Genomic DNA, 21,776 nt, shown 5'->3' on the forward strand with positions numbered 1-21,776 from the left:
GTTCCTTGACTGGTGCCATAAATATGTATAGAATTTCCTCTTACATTTCTGGTTTCCAACATTTCCAGTCATTTTTTTTTTTTGGTTTTTGTTTGTTCTAGCACAGTGCTGAGTGAATGCCTTACTCGGTCAGAGGTTAAGTGGTTCTCCCTCCCTCATCTAGTGGTACAGATGGACTTTTAAGACAGTTTGAAGAGGAGCAGCGACTTCTTGCCAGTAGCTGGCTGATATTCTTCCAAACAATGGGCACCAAGAGCAGATTAATGAACACCCTGTGGGAGATTGCTGGCGCAGACAAGCCAAATAAGCAGCATTGGGGCATGGACAGTGTGGATGGGGAAAACACCTCTCCTATCAATGGAAGGATCAAGAAGAAGAGAGCACAGATTTAGGGTCATTGGCAAAAGAGGCAAAGGCAACATGCGAGGAAAAACCTTTTCACCCAGTGAGTGGTTAGGATCTGGAATGCACTGTCTGGGAATGTGGTGGAGGCAGTTTCAATCGAGGCATTCAAGAGGGAACTGGATTGTTATCTGAAAAGAAAGAATGTGCAGCACGGCAGGGAGTTAGCACCAGGTAAATTCCTCCTCCAGAGAGCCAGCAGAGACATGATAGGCCAAATGCCCTCCTTCTGTGCCGTAATAAAATTCTATGATTTCAAAAAGGAATTTGTTTATGATGGCCTTTGAAATGATCATTTGTTTTATGCATACAATTTTTCGTTAACTGACAGGATAGGGTCACTGTTGTCCAGAAGCTGTACCGTCCTGCAACCTAAATTTGAATATGGCCGCATCATTGCAAAACAATTACTCCCGTGAACCTGAAGTCAACCAAAGAAACCATCCAAGAGCATCAAATCCCAACCTATCATATAGTGCTCCAAAATGGAAATGTGTGGAGAAGCTAATCAGAATCACAACAGAACAGAAAGAGGCCAGTTGGCCCATTGACTGTGCACTGGCTCTCTGAAAGAAAATTCTCCCTAATCCCACTTCCCTGCCCTACTCCCATAATCTTGCACATCCTTTTTTTTTTTCAGATAGCGAACCCAATTCCTTTTTGATTGAACCTGCCTCCACCACCCTCTCAAAAAGTGTATTTCAGACTCCATCCACCATTGAAGTGAAGTTGTTTTTCCTCACATCACATTTTACTCCTTTTGCCAATTATTTTGAATCTGTGCCCTCTAGTTCTTAATACTCTCTTGAGTAGGAACAGTTTCTCACCATACCCTGTCCATACCCCTCAGGATATTGAGTACCTCTATCAAGTTTCCTCTCAGCCTCCTTTTCTCCGATCCTCTTCAGTCTATCCCCATAGCTACAGTTCATTATCCCTGCAATTATTCCCATGAATCTCCTCTCTACCCTCTCCAATGGCTTCACACCCTTCCTCGAGTATCGCACCCAGAACTGGATGCAGTATTCTAGATGAGTCCTGACTAGTAATTTATACAAGTTCAATATGACCTCCTTACACTCAATGTCCCTATTAATAAAGCCTAAGGTACTGTTTTATTAACTGCTCTCTCACAGGTCCTGCCATCTTCAATAACTTACGTACATATGCTGTCTCTCCGTATTCTTCCTGCCCAAGTACATCACCTCACACTTTTCTGCATTGAACATCATCTGCCATATGTCTGCCGAATCCACCAACATGTCTATGTCCTTTTGAAGTTCAAGACCATGCTCATTACAGTTGATAATGTTCCCAATCTTCGTATAATCTGCAAATTTTGAGTTCATGCCCTGGACACCACAGTAGCTACCTAGGTTATTTAACAATGAAAAAATATATATCTAAATAATAATATATATCAGGAAGAGCAACATTGACCTCTGGGAACTCCACTACAAACTTTCACCCAATCTGGAAAACAACCACTACTCTGTTTCCTGTCATTCAACCAATTTCTTATCCAAGTGCCTACTTTCCCTTTCATTCCATGAGCTATAATTTTGCTCACAAGTCTGTTGTGTGGCATTGTATCAAGTACCTTCTGAAAATCTATATACACCGTATCAACACCATTGCCCTTATCAACCTTCTCTGTGACCTCCTCAAAAACTCTGACAATTTAGTTCAACATGATTTTCGCTTAATAGATTTATGTTGGCTTTCTTTCATTAAACTAGTTGTCTTGCTGACTATTGATGATACCTTCCAGAGGTTTCCCTCCCACCAAAGACAAACTGACTTTATCCTTGCATCTCTTTTTGAACAAGGATGTAACACTCACAATTTTCCAGTCCTCTGGCTCCACCCCTGTGTCTAAAGAAGACCAGAAAATTATCACTGTTGCCTCTGCAATTACCACTCTCACTTCGCTCAGTACCCTTGGATGCAACTCATCCAGTTTTCGTACCTTATGAATTTTAAGTAATGATAACCTTTCTAACACCTTCTCCTTCTCAATTGTAAATTCCTTTATTTTTCCTTTGTAAAGACAGATGCAAAGTACTTGTTTAATACTTCTGCTATTTCTCCTGCCTCCATGTACAGGTCCCCTTTTTTATAATCCCTAATTGGCCCCACTGTTATTTCTCCTGCCTTCATGTACAAGTCCCCTTTTTTATAATCCATAATTGTTTTTCCTACCACCCTTTTATTATTTATATGTTACTGGAAGATCTTGAGATTCCCTTTAATGTTAGCTGCCAGTCTCTTTTCATGCTCTCTCCTTGATTTCCTTATTAATATTTTCACTTCCCCTCTGGTCCTTTTTATATTCAGCCTGATTTTCCATTGCATTTTCCATCTGATATGTGTTGTAAGCACACTTCTCCCTTTTCATCTTCACCTATATCTCCCTCGCCATCCGACGGCACCACATCAGTCACCTACAATACGTTCTGTCTGATAGTCAGTCGCATCAACTTCAACAGTCAGAAAATGAAATGCTGTATCCCCAGCCCATGTCCAATTTCACCCCTGTAGTGTAGACGGTGTCACCATATCCAGTATTGGACCAGCGGTATAATGGTCAGAGAATTTGATCATCTCTGAATGTACTTTCAAACCTTTTAACAAATCGGTCTTTTCTGTAATCAGATACTTATCTGCTTCTATTTTAAATGAACTACTTTGATATAACATCACCTCTGGAAGTTGCACTGCAATATCTATTACTTTTGTGTCGATGTGGGGAAGGGCCCATCACTACATCTGTCCAAATATAGGAAATGTAGGTAACTATTTGCAGTACAATGGAACATTTCTACTAGTGTTATAGTGATGTGGCACTCACTTTTGGAGTCAAAAGTTTGGGGATCCAGCATTTGAGCACATTAACTCGGTTATAATTTCCCTGGGGCATTGAGGGGGTGTGCAGCACTGTTGGCATGCCATATTTCAAATTAGATATTAACCTTGTCCACCTAGATGGCAAAATGGCTATAAATGGATAGTTTCAAAAATGTATCTTTTTCAGAGGGGTATAAAAAACATTTGCATCCTAGTGCATAACTATTAGAAGAAGGTTGCTTTGCTACACAAAGGCGTATCCCTGCCACGCCTGTGTTAACCTCCTAAGTTAGTCAGCTGTGTGAGCAGAGTTTAAACAATAGAGCACAGTGCTTCATATTCCTTGGGATCTTGACGTCTGCGTCATATTGGCTGAATTAACAATTTCCATATTGCACACACAACACATTCCTTTCCTCACCAATGAATGTCATTCAGCATCATCAATTTCTCTGAATCCAGATGGTGAGGATTTATTCAATCAGTCCTCGTTCTACAACGATTCAAAAGTGAACCTTTTGTAAAACTTACTTCACCAATACAATTTAAAAAAAAGAATAAGTTGTATGAAAACTACTTCAGATAATCTTTCTTCGTCAAAAGCAGGAACCCAATCTTTTCTGAATGAAGTTGGAGAGGCTTTGTTATCAAACAAGAAAAGTGACAGGGCAGATATAAATATCATTCTGAACTGACTTTGATAGACTGCTGTGGACTGGAGGTTCTTATCGTGCACACCCATACACACTTGAGGAATTTAAGCTATAATTGTGGCTATAAGCTTAATCATACCAGCTGCAGAGTGACTTGAAAAGTTAAGAATTCCCAGTGCTGGGCAGGATCGCTGAACCTGCAAATCCTGTTACATCATTATTTTTGGAGTTAGTTTTCAGAAATGCATACTTTCAATGCTGTAAATTTATGACGGTGCTGTATTTCTAATAACAACTTTATTTTGATCTTTTGACATGCATTTCGGGTGCGCAAAATAATTAATTTGCCCAAAGTTAACTCAGTCCATTTGGTAGCACTCTAATTTGGGAGTCAAAAAGTTGAGGATCCAGTATTTGAGCACATAAGCTAGGTTAACATTTTCCTGGGGGCATTGAGGGTGTGCAGCATATTGGGCAGGCCATGTTTCAAATCGGATGTTAACCTTGTCCACTTGTGGACTTAACTAGTATGTCAATATTTGAAGAACATCAGAGCATTCTTATCATACAATGGCCAACATTTTAACTAGTCCGTACGGAGTGCCAATTTTACATCATTTCATTTCTGACTTATCATGTGAGTTACATGTAAATGGCCTGCAGTAAGTCAAAGGACTGCTTCAAAAAAGTCACTTGTAGGGTGTGGTGTAATTGTTGGTCAAGTGCTGTATTAAGCATTCTTCCTCATGCGGATAAAAAGGGAAGCATCAGCCCAGTTTTGGAAGATTTCCAAGAAACAAACCCTGTTGTATCATGCTGTGGAACTATTCAAAGTAACTGTACAATCTTATCCCAAGACGACGTAGGAATAAATGAGCATTAAAACAGAGTCACAACTAAACATTTCCTTTAGATTTCAGCAACGCATACAGAATGCAACAGAGTTCAGCTACTTACCAATAAATGCTAATTATGCAGGTGACGGGCGTTAGTTTTCTTAAAAGAACCCAAGCTCCATGTCGTTTCTTCAGAGTTGTTTATCCAGCTTCAGTGCACTATCCCAAGCAGCCAACTCAGTACAGCAGAGCTCTTTTCCAATCTGCATTGCTCATCAGGGGTGTAGCCATTTGGCTCCACCTCCCCACACTGTAAGCTCTGAGCACTGGACAAGAATGCTTGTTTCAGAGTTTAAAGTCTGCTGTATAAAGTGGCATTTTGGCCTCGACTGCAACCAGCCCAAATCCATAATAATGTATTATGCAACCAAACAATTTTTATAATGAAGCCTTGCTTTTGAGGAGTCAAATTTCACAGGAGGTTGGGGGGGCGGGGGGGTGGGGGGGGTGGGAGGGCATTCAAAACATAAATTCCAATTGGTCATATGACATTTTTTATGCTGACATTCTGATCCCTCTGGTGACTTGGAATGATGTCAGTGTTAGGAAATGAAGTCCGTGTTAGGTTGCTGTTTCCTTTGGGAAAGGGGGAAACCTGATAATGAGTGTTATCCTTTTTGCTGTGTTTTAGGGATTTTTCAAGGGCTTTCAGAAAGACACTTCAGAAAAACATTCTATACTCAATATTTTCTGTATATAAGAGAACAAGTATGAGATGATTCTGTCATGAATCTTAATTCTTTATGCCCAATTTAGAATTAAAATGTAGAAATATCAGGAAACACATAAATTGAGGAGCACATCCTAAGAAAGAAGCACTTGCAGTTGAAGCATGCACTTGTAGAATGGACAGAAGTGTGAAGCTAAAGGTGCTGACAGCTGGGACTATCACTTTGAAGTTCAGTATCCTCGGAGATCGTCAGCGAGATTTTCAGTTGCAAAGATCTGCAGAAACACAGCTTTTGTAGACTGTCAATGACTTCAAGTCTCACAAGAGGTGAAACTATTTACACGGCGATACCAGATTTCTCAAAAGTCTTTAACAAAAGGTCCTCGGGAAAAGCCCATATCCAAACTTCACCATTATGGAGTCAACAGCATATTATTAAATTGGATCAGGCACTCCCTTGCCAACAGAAGACAAAGAGTGATGTGATGGGGAATCATCCTCTCTTGGGGATTTCCTCTTTGGATTGCCCCTAGGAACTGTGCTGGGAACTTTACTCTTCTTGAGGGGGGGGGGGGGGGGAGGTCTCCCAGGTGATTGGAGGCCCCTTGGTGATTCATATCTGTGCAGGGTGGCCCCCTGGCACTGCTGATGTCACCTGGTATCCTGACAGTGCCACCTGTGTCCTGGCAGTGCCACCTACCTGGGTGCCAGCTTGGCACTGCCAGGGTGCCCAGTGTGATGATATGCATAAGCAATCATGTATATAGTGATAGACAAGTCCTCCAACCAGCAGGTGGCAGTAGAGAACAACCACGTGACACTCTTACCTCGGGGAGTTGGTAGAGGATCTGCGTAGTGGATAGTCATAATTTGTAATAGCTCTTGGATTATTTATAATAGTTCGCAATTTTTGATAATATCCTTATGGTTATCTAACTCACACAATTGGTCAACAATAAAACTTTTACTAGTCAAGAACAAGGGGTGGGATTTTCTGACCCCTCCGCCGGGCTGGAGAATCGCTGGGGGGGGGCAGCGTGAATCCCGCCCCGCCGGTGGCTGCCGGATTTTCCGGCGCCAGTTTTTCGGCGGGGGCGGGTATCACGTCGCGCCGGTCGGGGGCCATTGGCAGCGCCTCCCCCCCCCCCCCGGCGATTCTCCGTTCCGCGATGGGCTGAGTGGCCGCCCGTTTTCAGACAGTCCCGTTGGCGTAAATCAAACAAGGTCCTTACCGGCGGGACCTGGCTCTGCAGGCAGCCTGCGGAGTCCTTGGGATGGTGCGGGGGGATCTGGCCTTGGGGGCCCGGCCCAGCCCGGCCCACGGTGGCCTGACCCGCGATCGGGCCCGCCGATCTGCGGGGGGGCCTGTGCCATGGGGGAACTCTTTCCCTCTGCGCCTTCCGCTGTAATGGTCCGCCATGGCCGGCGTGGAGAAAACCCCCCCTGCGCATGCACTGGATCACGCCAGAACACGCTGGTGCTCCCGCGCATGCGTCAACTCGCGCCAGCCGGTGGAGGCCCTTCGCCGCCGGTTGGCGCAGCGCCAGCCCCGCTGCGGGGTCAGTAATATCGATGGTGGGGTCTTGGGGCGTGAACTCTGGGTCTTGGTGATAGCAGACAACAGTCACAGCGAGGGGAGGGAATGAGATGCAGCTGGGTGCAGGTCCAGGTTGACAGTCTGGTAGATGAAGGTCTCATCGGGCAGGGGAGGAGGCGGTCACTGAGCGGGACAAAACAGGAGCCTCAGAAAACGGAAGGGGGCAGGGTCAAGGTCAGGGTGGGCATCAGTAATGGACGTTGGCTCTGAGGGGAATTAAAGCGTGTGGAGGTGGCTGTTGATAGAGTCTAGGGTAACGGGGGGAGGTTCAACGGTGACAGAGGGGATAGGAATGCAGATATTAGGTTGATCTGTGGTGATGGGGAGATATTGGTGGGTGACCCTGATCATGCAGTTAGTCAATGAGCTCTCTGCTAGGCGCACTGGCGTGCAAACTCCTAAACCTCGTTCAATGAGTACACACTCTCTCTCTCCAGAGGACACGTCTGCCTTCCAGGATGCGGACTTCAGGGCGCAACTCAATGCCATCATCGACCAGCACCGAGACGTTTTCGAAGGCATGGGCACGCTTCCATACACTTACAAAATCCTGCTCAAACAAGACGCCACGCCTGTGGTTCATGCACCTCGCAGAGTCCCAGCACCCCTCAAGAACCGCCTCAAGCAGCAGCTGCAGGACCTCCAGGACCAAGGAGTGCTCTCCAGAGTGACGGAACCATCCGACTGGGTCAGTTCCATGGTGTGCGTAAAGAAGCCTTCCGTCGAGCTCCGGATCTGCATTGACCCAAAGGATCTGAATCGCAACATAATGAGGGAGCATTACCCTATCCCCAAGCGCAAGGAGATCACGTGCGAGATGGCTCGGGCCAACATCTTCACCAAACTTTTAAAAATATATATATTTTATTAAAGTTTTTCGATCAAACAAAAACAAAAATTTCCCATTTTACAACTTTGTAATAATATATACATTGATCGTTTTTTAAATAAATAATATGCTAACTAACGGCAACTGCCAACAACAAAATAAGAAACAACAGAAATAGTAACTAAAATAGTAACTTCATAAAATCTAATATAAATAACTAATATATAAACACACACATAAAACCCCTGAAGACCCAAATGAGTCCTCCCCCGCCCCCCCCCCCCCCCCTCCTCCCCCCTGGGGTGCTGCTGCTACCTTTCCTATTTTCCCTTATCGCTCTGCGAGATAGTCGAGGAACGGTTGCCACTGCCTGGTGAACCCTTGAGCCGAACCTCTTAGTGCGTACTTTATCTGCTCCAATTTTATGAACCCTGCCATGTCGTTTATCCAGGCCTCCACGCCCGGGGGTTTAGCTTCTTTCCACATAAGTAGAATCCTTCGCCGGGCTACTAGGGATGCAAAGGCCAAAACATCGGCCTCTCTCGCCTCCTGCACTCCCGGCTCATCTGCAACCCCAAATATAGTTCGACCCGGACTCCCACCACCTTTGAAATCACTTTTGCCACACCCACCCAGAACCTATGCAATACCGGACATGACCAAAACATGTGGGTGTGGTTCGCCGGGCTTCCCGCGCATCTCCCGCACCTATCCTCCACTCCAAAAAATCTACTCAGCCTTGCTCCAGTCATATGCGCCCTGTATCAGGCTGAGCCTGGCACACGAGGCTGAAGAGTTTACCCTACTTAGGGCATCTGCCCACAGCCCCTCCTCAATCTCTTCCCCCAGCTCCTCCTCCCATTTTCCCTTCAGCTCCTCTACCATCGTCTCCCCCTCGTCTCTCATTTCCCTATATATATCTGACACCCTGCCATCACCCACCCATGCCCCCGAAATCACTCTGTCCTGGATCTCTTGCGCCGGGAGCTGTGGAAATTCCCTCACCTGTTGCCTCACAAATGCCCTCACTTGCATGTAGCGAAATGCATTCCCAGGTGGCAACCCATATTTTTCTGTCAGTGCTCCCAGACTCGCGAACGTCCCGTCTAAGAACAAGTCCTTCAAATTCGCAATTCCTGCTCGCTGCCGAGATTTAAATCCCCCATCTATCCTTCCCGGGACGAACCTATGGTTGTTCCTTATCGGGGACCACACTGAGGCACCCGTCAATCCCTTATGTCGTCTCCACTGCCCCCAAATTTTCAGAGTTGCCACCACCACTGGGCTTGTGGTGTATTTTTTCGGGGAGAACGGTAACGGCGCCGTCGCCAGTGCTTTTAGGCTAGTTCCCCTACAGGACGCCATCTCCAGTCTTTCCAACACCGCTCCTTCCCCTTCCCTCATCCACTTACTTATCATTGACACGTTGGCGGCCCAATAATAATCACTTAGACTCGGCAGTGCCAGTCCCCCTCTGTCCCTACTGCGCTGCAGGAACCCCCTCTTTACTCTTGGGGTCTTTCCAGCCCACACAAAACTCATAATACTCTTGTCCACCTTTTTAAAAAAGGCCTTTGTAATCAGTACAGGGAGGCACTGGAACACAAAAAGAAACCTCGGAAGGACCACCATTTTAACCGCCTGCACCCTGCCCGCCAATGACAGGGGCGCCATGTCCCACCTCCTAAAGTCCTCTTCCATCTGCTCTACCAGGCGTGCCAAATTAAGCTTATGCAAGGTTCCCCAGTTCCTGGCCACCTGGATCCCTAAATACCGGAAAACCCTTGTTACCCTCCTCAACGGTCAATCATCTATTCCCCTGCCCTGTTCCCCGGGGTGCATCACAAACAGTTCACTCTTCCCCATATTCAATTTATATCCTGAAAATTCTCCAAACTCCTTGAGTGTCTGCATTATCTCAGGCATCCCCTCCCTTTAACAAACCCCGTTTGATCATCATGCACCACCCCAGGGACATAGTCCTCTATCCTCGTCGCCATCACCTTGGCCAAAAGCTTGGCATCTACGTTCAAGAGGGAAATAGGCCTGTATGACCCGCACTGCAGCGGGTCTTTGTCTCTTTTCAGGATCAGCGATATTGTTGCCTCCGACATCGTCGGGGGTAATGTCCCCCTTTCCCTAGCCTCATTAAAGGTTCTCGTCAGAAGTGGGGCCAGCAGGTCCACGTATTTCCTATAGAACTCCACCGGGAACCCATCCGGTCCCGGGGCCTTCCCTGCCTGCATGTTCCCAATTCCTTTTACCACCTCCTCCACCTCAATCTGCGCTCCCAGTCCTGTCATCTCCTGTTCCTCAACCTTCGGGAACTCCAGCTGGTCTAGGAAACGCATCATTCCCTCTTTCCCTTCCGGGGGTTGAGCCTTATATAGCCTCTCGTAAAATACCTTAAACACCCCGTTCACCCTCTCCGCTACCCGTTCCATCTTACCCTCCTCGTCTCTAACTCCTCCGATCTCTCTCGCCGCCCCCCTCTTCCTAAGTTGTTGGGCCAGCAGCCGGCTCGCCTTCTCTCCATATTCATATTGCACTCCCTGTGCCTTCCTCCATTGTGCCTCCGCCTTACCCGTGGTCAACAAGTCAAAGTCCGTGTGCAATCTCTGTCTTTCCCTGTATAGCCCTTCATCTGGAGACTCCGCATATTGCCTATCCACCCTCAAAATCTCCCTCAACAATCTCTCCCTTTCTTTACCCTCTTGTTTCCCCTCATGGGCCCTTATGAAGATCAGCTCCCCTCTAACCACCGCCTTCAGCGCCTCCCAGACCACTCCCACATGGACCTCTCCGTCTTCATTAATCTCTAGGTACCTTTCAATACATCCCCTCACCCTTACACATACCCCCTCGTCCGCCAACAGTCCCATATCTAATCTCCAGAGTGGGCGCCGTTCCTTTTCCTCTCCTACTTCCAGATCTACCCAATGTGGGGCATTATCTGAAATGGCTATCGCCGAATACTCCGTTCCTGCCACCTTCGGGATCAGCGCCCTTCCCAGGACAAAGAAGTCTATCCGGGAGTACACTTTGTGGACATGGGAGAAGAAGGAAAACTCTTTACTCCTTGGCCTAGTAAATCTCCAGGGATCCACTCCTCCCATCTGCTCCACAAAGCCCTTAAGCACCTTGGCCGCTGCCGGCCTCCTCGGGGTCCTAGATCTGGACCGGTCCAGCCCTGGGTCCAGCACCGTGTTGAAGTCCCCCCCCATTACCAACTTTCCCATCTCTAGGTCCGGGATGCGCCCCAACATACGCTTCATAAAGTTCGCGTCATCCCAGTTCGGGGCATATACATTCACCAGCACCACTGCCTCACCTTGCAATCTGCCACTCACCATCACGTATCTACCCCCACTGTCCACCACTAAGGTCTTCGCCTCAAACAATACCCGTTTCCCCACCAGTATTGCCACCCCTCTATTTTTTGCATCCAAGCCCGAGTGGAATACCTGTCCCACCCATCCTTTCCTTAATCTGACCTGATCCACCAATTTCAGGTGTGTCTCCTGAAGCATGACCACGTCTGCCTTTAGCTTCTTTAGGTGCGCAAGTACCCTTGCCCTCTTAATTGGCCCGTTCAACCCTCTCGCGTTCCACGTGATCAACCGGGTTGGGGGGCTCTTTACCCCCCCCCTCGTCGACTAGCCATCCCCTTTTTTAGACCAGCTCCTCACTCGGTTCCCACGCACCCGCTTATCCCCCCGACGGCGCCCTCCCATCCCTCCCATCCCATCCCGTAACAGCTCCCCCTTCCCCTTAGCAGCAGCAACCCAGTTAACCCCCGCTAGATCCCTCTCTAGCTTAGTTGCTCCCCCATTGCTTCCGGAAGTCAGCAAACTCTGGTTGACCTCGGCTTCCCCCATTTATCCTTAGCCTCCCATCATGTGAGGCCCCCTCCTTCCTGCGCCCCCTTTTCCTGCCACAATTTCCATAGCGCGGGAACAAAGCCCGCGCTTCCCTCTCGGTCCCGCCCCTAATGGCGCAGCTCCCTCTCTCCTTCCCCCTCCTCTTCCCCACAGGCGCCCACATTTCTTCATGTCCCCCCCCCCTTCGAGGGGAAAGAAAATTTTCCCCCATCTGATTCACAGTCCCTTGCCACCACCTCACTACTTCATTTCAAACATTCTTTCTCCAATCTAGTCCAACTTCTCCTCTTCAATAAATGTCCACGCCTCTTCTGCCGTCTCGAAGTAGTGGTGTTTACTCTGGTGTGTAACCCACAGTCTTGCCGGCTGCAACATTCCGAACTTCACTTTCCTCTTGTGGAGCACCGCCTTGGCCCGATTGAAACTCGCCCTCCTTCTCACCACCTCCGCACTCCAATCCTGATACACGCGGATCACCGCGTTCTCCCACCTGCTGCTCCGTGTCTTTTTCGCCCATCTCAGGACCATCTCCCTGTCCTTGTAGCGGTGGAACCTCACCACTATTGCTTGAGGTATTTCTCCTGCCTTTGGTCTTCTCAGGAGGATTCGATACGCTCCCTCCACTTCCAGGGGGCCCGTCGGGGCCTCAGCTCCCATTAAGGTATGGAGCATCGTGCTCACATACGCCCCAACGTCCGCTCCCTCTGCCCCTTCGGGAAGACCCAAGATTCTTAAGGTCTTACTCCTCGAGCTATTTTCCAGGGCTTCCAGCCTCTCCATACACCTCTTATGCAATGCCTCGTGCGTCTCCGTCTTCACCACCAAGCCCTGTATCTCGTCCTCATTTTCGGCAGCTTTTGCCTTCACTCCACGGAGCTCCATCTCTTGGGTCTTCTGCGCCTCCTTTAACCCCTCAATCACCTGCAGCATCGGCGCCAGCACCTCCTTCTTGAGCTCCTCCACACATCGCCGGAGGAACTCTTGCTGTTCCAGGCCCTATACCAACCGGCCTCCCTCCGCCGCCATCTTGCTTCTCACTTCCCTTCTTTGCCGCTGCTCCAGAGGATCCTCCACAATCTGGCCACTATTATCTCTTCTGTCCATTCACATCCGGGGGGACTCCCTTCTATGTCGCCTCACAGTGGGTTTAGCCTTCGAAAATTGCCGTTTGGGCTCCCGATAAGAGCCCAAAAGTCCGTTAAAACGGGAGGTGCCGAAATGTGCGACTTAGCTGGCCATCGCCGCACCCGGAAGTCCATCTTCACCCAACTTGACGCCTCAAAAGGATTCTGGCAAATTCAACTAGACAGGTCCAGCAGAAAGCTGTGTACCTTTAATACCCCGTTTGGCTACTGGTACAACAGGATGCCGTTTGGGATTATATCGGCATCAGAAGTATTCCACCGGATCATGGAGCAAATGATGGAAGGCATTGGGGGTGTGCGCGTCTATGTTGACGACATCATCATTTAGTCCACCACCCCGCAGGAGCATATCAGTCGCCTCCAGCGCGTTTTCAAACGAATACGGGACCAAGGCCTTCGCCTCAACAGAGCCAAATGTTCCTTCGACCAGACGGAACTCAAGTTCCTAGGGGACCACATATCCCGGTTGGGTGTGCGGCCGGATGCGGACAAGGTGGCAGCCAGCACGGCCATGCAGAAGCCAACGGATAAGAAGGCGGTCCTCCGATTTTTGGGCATGGTCAACTTCCTGGGGACGTTCATCCCCAACCTTGTCTCCCATACCACAGCTCTCCGGAACCTGGTCAGGAAGATGACAGACTTCCAATGGCTTCCCGCCCACGAGTGCGAATGGGAGGAGCTTAATACCAAGCTTACCACGCCCCGGTATTGGCATTTTTTGATCCCAAGAAGGAAACAAAAATTTCCCCGGATGCCAGCCAATCCGGCATTGGGGCAGTGCTCCTGCAACGCAATGAGGCCTCATCATGGGCCCCCGTTGCATATGCGTCATGTGCCATGACCCCCACGGAACAGCGCTACGCGCAGATCGAAAAGGAGTGCCTGGGCCTGTTGACTGGGGTCGACAAATTTCATGATTACGTGTACGGCCTCCCCCAATTCACTGTCGAGACCGACCATCGCCCACTGGTCAACATTATACAAAAAGACCTGAATGATATGACCCCTCGCCTCCAGCGCATTCTGCTTAAACTCCGGCGGTATGAGTTCCAGCCCTATACACCCCGGGCAAGGACCTGATCATAGCCGACGCTCTGTCCAGGGCAGTCAACACCCCGTGTGACCCAGAGGGGTTCATCTGCCAGGTTGACGCCCATGTTGCCTTCACGGCCTCCAATCTGCCGGCCACGGATGAACGCCTTATCCACATTCGCCGCGAGACTGCAGCTGACCCCCTACTGCAGTGTGTCATGCGCCACATGACGGACGGGTGGCTCAAGGGCCAATGCCCACAGTTCTACAATATCAAAGACGATCTGGCAGTAGTCGATGGTGTTCTCCTGAAGCTGGACCGCATCGTGATCCAGCACAGCATGCGCCAGCTCGTTTTGGAACAGCTACACGAGGGCCACCTTGGCGTGGAGAAGTGCCGACGGAGGGCTCGAGAGGCTGTGTACTAGCCCGGCATCAATAAGGACATCGCCAACACAGTGCTCAACTGCCCCACCTGTCAGCGGTTCCAGCCGGCCCAACCACGTGGGACCCTACAGCCCCATGAGTTGGTCACGTCCCCTTGGTCTAAGGTAGGCGTTGACCTGTTCCATGCGCTCGGCAGGGACTATGTTCTGATTGTAGACTATTTTTCGAACTACCCGGAGGTCGTACGCCTGCACGACACCACATCAACGGCGGTCATCCGTGCCTGCAGGGAGACCTTTGCTCGTCACGGCATCCCACTCACTGTGATGTCAGACAATGGCCCCTGCTTCGCGAACCAGGAATGGTCCAACTTTGCCAGGAGGTACAACTTTGTGCATGTGACATCCAGTCCCCTGCACCCCCAATCCAATGGCAAAGCGGAAAAGGGCGTCCACATCGCCAAACGGCTCCTCTGCAAGGCTGCCGATGCAGGATCCGACTTCTACCTCGCCTTGCTGGCCTATTGTTTGGCCCCACTGTCCACGGGCCTGTCACCAGCCCAGCTGCTCATGGGTCGCACACTTAGGACCATGGTCCCGTCCATTCACGTCCCAGACCTCAACCACGTTCCGGTCCTTCAACAGATGCAACAGTCTCGTGCACATCACAAGGCGGCGCATGACGCTCGGGCGACTGATCTCCCTGCTCTGGCGCCGGATGACAACGTCCGCATCCATCTTCCGGAGGGTGGCTGGTCTGCGACTGCTGTGGTTCTTCAGCAGGTGGCTCCCCGCTCATTCCTGGTTCATCTGCCAGATGGTTCCATTCACCGCCGCAATCGGCGTGCCCTTCGTCTTGTTCCACGCTCGCTACGTGATCCACCACCGGTGCTACGCCCTCCTGTTGTCCCCCAACCTGGACTATGTGGAGATTCCGAATACTCTGTATCCTCCTCACTCTGCCGTGGCCCAGCCCATTCCTCAGCCGGTGGCTCCTGACCCACCCTTGAGGCGGTCAACCAGAATTCGCCGCCCACCTCAGAGACTTGACTTATGAGTTTTACAATGTTGGACTCTTTGATCTGTTCTGTTATCCTGTTTCATCGTTGCAGTAGTTTGTATATAATGGTCATTTCGTTGTTGGTGTGACACCCTATTTCTCGGCACCAGGCACCTTCCCGTGTAAATAGATTAGCCTCATGTACATAGTCATGTAAATAACACGCACACACATAGTCAGGTACATTCACTACACAATATTTATTGTCACGCAGGCACATGTTCTTTATATAAAAGGGGGTATGTCATAATATACACCAGTATATTATGGTGCAGACACACACACACACATTGATGGACATGCAGTGGGACCAATCAGCATACACAACACCGCAGCCAATCACCAGTGAGAGCACACGCACTATAAAGACAGGGGACAGGAGAGTTCCCGCTCATTCTAGTAGCAGCCAGCTCGAGCACAGAGCTCACAGCCTGCAACACAGACATTTACCATGCGCTGAGTGCATCACCTGGTTAGGACTAAGCAAGGGTCAGCAGTTAAAGCTGGTATTGCATTTACCCACAGTTCAAGTATGTTAATATAGTCAACCTTATAATAAAATAGAGTTGCACCACTTCCAGTGTTGGTGACCTGTTTGTGATCCAGATCACCCAACACATCAGTAACTGTTCCAAGTGCTCAAATTGACTGCCATCTGCTTTGCAACGGTTTAATTAGTATTCATGTTGGGGCTATGCTCATGTCAAACACCTTGGGCTGGATCCTCCGTTATTGGGAGCATGTTGCCACGCCGGCGTCAAAACTGTGCAGATTCACGCCAGTTTTGGGCCACAAATTCCTCGCCCTGCAGGGGGCTAGCAGGGACCCGACATAGATCTAGCAGCTTCTGCTGCAGATACAGGCCCCTGCACATCAGGCTCGGAGAGCGCGCATGCGCACGGCAGCGGCCCCCAGCAGCTGTGCCGTGCTCCATGGCGGACTCGGACTGCAGAGCTGGACCCTAAAAATAAATCCCCCGATTGGCCACACGTCCGACTCTGTCCACCCGCACCAACATTTCTCGGCCGCCTATAAGGACCCCTGCCCTCCGATCAGCCCGCCCCCGACCAGGGTGGCCGCAGACTGAATCCGCAGCCGCCAGGCGAGTATCCCGACCGGCTGGACCACATTAGATCCACGCCGCCGGGTCTTCGTACGGTCGGGGACGGAGAATGGCGGAGTGGGCCTCTGGCAATGGCCCCAGGTAGATCCCAGGCGGCGTGGCGTATTCCCCGAGTACGTCGCTTTTCGGGACCCGCAGAATCGGGAAACCAGCGCCGGTCCCGATTCCTTGCGGGAAAATGGATTCTCCGCCCCCGCAACGGCCGCAATTTCGGCGTCAGGGTGCGGAGAATTCTGCCTCCGCAACCCACTTCCTGTGCCACCATTTTCTCAGAGGGTTGTAAAACTACTGAGGTTTTAATCAGTTCGGCAATAAGAGATAAGAGTTCAGTGACAGAAGATGGAAGTGGATGATGGGACAGAAAATCATGCACAGCTGCATAATAGGAATTCTGTGCCAAGTGTCTGGAGCTCTTAAAGTGGCAGAGTGTCCTCAGTGACTATTTTTAAATTTTATGGTATATATTTGTTACATTGTTGTTAAAATGTCTGGCAAAGTTTGGAAATGTTTGGAGACCAGCAATTAACTAGTTTTACCACTATTTGTTGAACCTAATTTCAATTTAAAATAAGTCCACTGCTGAATGTTCTGACTAGGTAACACTCCACTCTAATTAACTAAGTATACTAACGGCCTGGATTGATTTCATTTTTCTGCACTTTGCGTCACCCAGTGATCGATTTTTCTGTGCAGTTCCTCTCAAGAGGAAGAGGTGATTTGCATGTTCCAGATCATGTCGCCTGTGACCTTGAATGCTTAAATCTGTATTTAGCAAGTTAAAAGATTCAAAGTTTCCTCCTAATTGAAAGTGTCGGTCTCTGTCATGGCTGAAGTGACAGTTCCATAAAATATTGGGAAACATGAGGCTGTCTTTTTTTAGTTATTCGCTGTAAGTAGAGGCTCCAAGCAGCACCCTGGTATCTCAGAACTGGGGTTGGCCTTGGGGCGGAGGGACAGCTGGTTCGGGCCCCGGCTGCCCCTGCATCGTCTGGCTCTGCTCACCCTGGCGGTGCCCCATGGTCTGCACCGTCGTGTTGGTCCCCTCGGTGGTGCTCCTCGGTGGCTGGGACATGCTTTGCGGTGCCTCAGCTGTTCCCATCTGAGAGAGGGGCTGAGAGTGGGTGGCACGGTGGCACTGTGGTTAGCACTGCTGCCTCACAGCTCCAGGGACTGTGACTGTGTGGAGTTCGCACATTCGCCCCGTGTCTGTGTGTGTTTCCTGCGGGTGCTCCGGTTTCCTCCCACAAATCCAAAGGTGTGCAGGTTAAATGGATTGGTGATGCTAAATTGCCCCAAAAGATTAGGTGGGGTTACTGGGTTACGGGGATAGGGTGGAGGCATCGGTTTAAGTAGAGTGCTCTTTCCAAGGACCAGTGCAAACCCGATGGGCTGAATGGTCTCTATGTTATTCTCTAAGTCTGAATAAAGATTGTAGACTTCCAGTTACCACAAATACTTTATTCAGTGGGTTTGTTCTGTTTCCAGAGCTTAACTAGATATAATAGTCAAGAGGTATCACCAGTGAGACTAAGGTAAACTGCCTATGCTGAGCTGTCTCTGTCTGCTGCTGCTCCCTAGCCCTGTGCTTCTGAAAGAGGCGGATCCTACCTTGGGCTGGACCCTTCATACCCGTCTCTGATGCTGCCCTCTAGTGATGCTGTGGCTGATACATCTGTGCTGCAGTCCCTGGTGTATGTTCAGATGTATGTACAGATGTACAGATCACTACATCTCCCCCCTTTTATTTGACATGTTTTCTAGACTGGCGTCAAGAAAACTGTACATAACAAGTGGTGAGAATATGCAAATCTGCACACTGTGAAAATGATAAAAGTAATACAGAAACAATTAACTGTGTTATGAATCCATCGTGAGAAATGTTCATATTTGTCTTGTGCAGCATCAGATCATTGAAGTGTCGTTACAAATCTAGCCGGTCGGGTGCCTTATGGCTTCTCCTGGAGCGTCTTAATGGTGGTAGCAAGGATAATGGTTTGATGTCATCAAGAGTACTGTCTGGCATTGTGTGGTGAGGAACGTCCTGTGGACAAATGGACTCGGTCAAGTCCAGTGTGGGAAATACTGGCATTGTAGGTCGAATCTCTAATAGATCCCGGTGGTTCTGGCGAAAAAGTACTCCCGCAGACGATTTGACAATGTAGGACCGCGGTGCCTCCTGCCTGATCACCGTGGCTGACTCAGACCATCCGCCTTCTGGGTCTCTGATTCTGACAATGTCACCTATTGTCAGTGGCTTGAGTGGGATTGCATGTTGATCGTAGTATCGTTTTTGTTTGGAGCAGAGTGCCCGCATTTTGTCGAGAACCTGTGCGTTGCCGGGATCTCGGAATTGCATTGCTGGTAGGGTTGTCCGGATGTCTCTGCCGAAGAGCATTTGCGCTGGCTACTTCCTGAGCTCAATGGGGTTGCTCGGTACGATAACCGAGTGAGGTTGATGTCGGCACGTGACTCAGTTGCCTTGCTGATGAGTCGTTTAATGATGTGGACACCTTTTTCCCCTGTTCCATTTGATTGTGGGTAGCGATTCTGTATTGCCCCATTGTCTGACCTCGACTTTTTCCTGTGTTTGTGATATTGACTCTGTTTATCATCGTTCGTGAAAGCTGTTTTGCTTGTTTCTTCTGGAGCAGATGTGAATTTGTGAGATTCTTTATCATGCCATGGCATGTTTGTAGTCTTGTCATTGTTTCGCAGTGTGCTGTGGCATTGTCCTTCACGTGCAGAGTTGTACCATGTTGTACAGGTCGTTGTTTCATTGTTGTTGTTTCTGTTGATTCTGTCTTTGTTGTTTTTGTTGTCGTTCTTGTTGTTTTTGTCGTTTCTGTCTTGGTTGTTTTCGTTGGCGTTCTTGTTGTTGTCGTTCTTTTTGTCACGCTTGTTGATTCTGTTTTCGTTGTTTTCGCATTTATTCTTGTTCTTTTTCTGTCGTGCTTGTTGTTTCTGGGATGCTTCTTGTTGCTTTTGTCGTTCTTGTTGCGCTGCATGTTGTTTTTGTTGTTGCTGTTGTTCTTGTTTCTACTGTGTTTCTTGCGGTTTTTGTTGTTCTTGTTGCGCTCAATGAGTGTGCCATGTGGATGATTTTGAGTCATTGTCTCAGTTGTTGGTGTCAGTGTCCTTTGTGGTATCTGCTACATTGAGCGTTTCTTCTTGAGAATTGTGAGAATGATCTGATGCTGCATTGATGTTGGTGACATCAGTCATTTGTGGTGGATTTGTTTCTCTTCTTTGCTTCCTTGGTACTCCTTTTCTCGAGTCATTTCTGGTTCACTTGAATCATCATTGATTTCGAGGTGCTCCTCTTTTGGAGTCATTTCAGGTTCATTTGAATCATCTGTGATCTCTTTGTGCTCCTTTTCTGGAGTCAAAATCTTCACAATTTCATTTTGTTGTGTGTCGTGGTGCTCCTTTTCTGGAGTCAATTTTGACGTGGTCTCTCTGAACTCATAAGTGGCCGTCCTCTGATTATTGAGTGCTTCTGTGCAGACGAGCTGAGATCTGTCAGTCTCGCTGTGATCCTGCACATCCTTTATGGGAATTGTGATTTCTTCGTCACTTGTCTCACATACAGTGGGTAGACATTCAGTGTCTTCTTCTGGTGGCTCAAATAAGCTTGATCGATCTTCATGGTCTTGTACATGCATGGCGTTCGCTATGGAGTGTTTGCTTGCTTCCATTTTTGAGTCCGTCACCGAGCTGACTGTGGAGGCTTGCGTCACTCTTTTTGTGGAGGCTTGTGTCGCTCTCTTTGTGGAGTCCATCATCGCTCTCTCTGTGGAGTCCTTCATCACTCTCTCTGTGGAGTCCTTCATTGCTCTCTCTGTGGAGTTTATCGTCACTCTCTCTGTGGAGTCCTTCATCGCTCTCTCTGTGGAGTTTGTCATCGCTCTCTTTGTGGAGTCGTGCAATGTTCTCGCTGTTGAGTTGATCTGTGCTCTCCCAACAGAGTCGTTCTGTGCTCTCTGTGTGGCGTCGTCTTCGTTTGGGTACTGCTGTCATCCAATGTATCGACGATCTGCCACATGGCACCATGGTATTGGATTCATCTACCATGAGAAGAGCCGTATTGAGCTTTTCAACCGTGTTGCTGATGCTGTGATCAGGATCTCCGAATAACTCAGCCATGTCTGAGCAGTATTGTGCGTATTGTTCGATAGACAATTCATCGCTTTTTGTTTCGGAGTTGTGATCGTTCTCTTCATGTTCAATGAACAAATCATCTTCTTGCGTGGAGGTTGGGACCCTTCGTGGTGCGTGGACCACTCTGTTTCTTGGCATCAGGCCGCAGCATAATCCTGAACTCACGAGTCGGGATGTCATATGTGCTGGGCTGAAGATTCCCCAATCCAAAGAACTCATCGTCGGGGTCTTCACGGTACAACACCTCCTAGTTGAGGTTCGGATTTGGTACTGGGGTAGCCATCTCCCAAGATGAAATCTTCGTCTGAGTCATAGTCTACAAGGACCATATCATCTTCTAGGGCAGTGCTAACTGCTTGTTCCAGGGTGTTGTGGAAGTTATTTTCAACTGCTGGTGTAGGTTCGGGCATCGTTCCGTCTTTTGAGGCAAGAAAATTGGGTTTTGCAGCTTTAAATTTCTTTGTTCATTTTCGTGCAATTCCCTTTTAAGTGGGCGTGGTCCTGGTCCTATGATGTCATGACGCTCATGACATCATGCGTAGGACTCGATTGCCCATGTGCACTCCGAGTTTCCTGTACTGTGCGCTCTTTTCGCAACTGCGCATGTGCGGCTCCTTTCTCAAGCTGGCTGCCGCTCAGAACCTCCGTCTGCCTCCGATTCAACCCTGCCTCCGCCTCGTGGTGAGTGTTTGCGCCATTTTTATCAATTTTGTTTTCTAAATGATGATTCTGTGTTTGTAGAGACTCAAAGTATTGATTTTGTTTTTGTTCATAAACAAGGCATTTTTGTGTAGTGATTTCTAGAGTTAGATACTTATTTTGTGAAAGTTCTTCCCTCAAATTTTTATCAGATTGTCCAGAAATTAATTCATGCATTATCACAGTGTCTCTGAAATCAGCATAATCACAGCCTTGTGGTATTAACTTGAGATTTGTAATAAAATCAGAGATAGGCCCTCCATTTCTCTGACAAGAGTTAAATCTTTCCAGCATCCCACCAGACTGACAGTTACAGCGTTCATCAAATTTTGTGAGTACAACTTCTACTTTGGTGTTGTCCTCACCTTCTAAGTAATTAAAGCAATTCTAGATTTCTC

At 48.6% G+C, this 21,776-nt stretch overlaps 1 protein-coding gene across 1 annotated transcript in view; it reads right to left on the reverse strand.

The window, feature by feature from the left end:
• inf2 (inverted formin 2) overlaps positions 1-5,151 on the reverse strand; it is a 102,112-nt gene extending 96,961 nt beyond the window's left edge. The window contains exon 1 of the mRNA XM_072489851.1: positions 4,860-5,151. The gene's annotated coding sequence lies outside the window, so the exon portion shown is untranslated. The remainder of the gene's footprint in view (positions 1-4,859) is intronic.
• Between the last annotated feature and the right edge of the window lie 16,625 nt (positions 5,152-21,776).

This window comes from Scyliorhinus torazame, chromosome 2 (genome assembly GCF_047496885.1).
Source record: "Scyliorhinus torazame isolate Kashiwa2021f chromosome 2, sScyTor2.1, whole genome shotgun sequence".
Classification (NCBI taxonomy): Eukaryota; Metazoa; Chordata; class Chondrichthyes; order Carcharhiniformes; family Scyliorhinidae; genus Scyliorhinus; species Scyliorhinus torazame.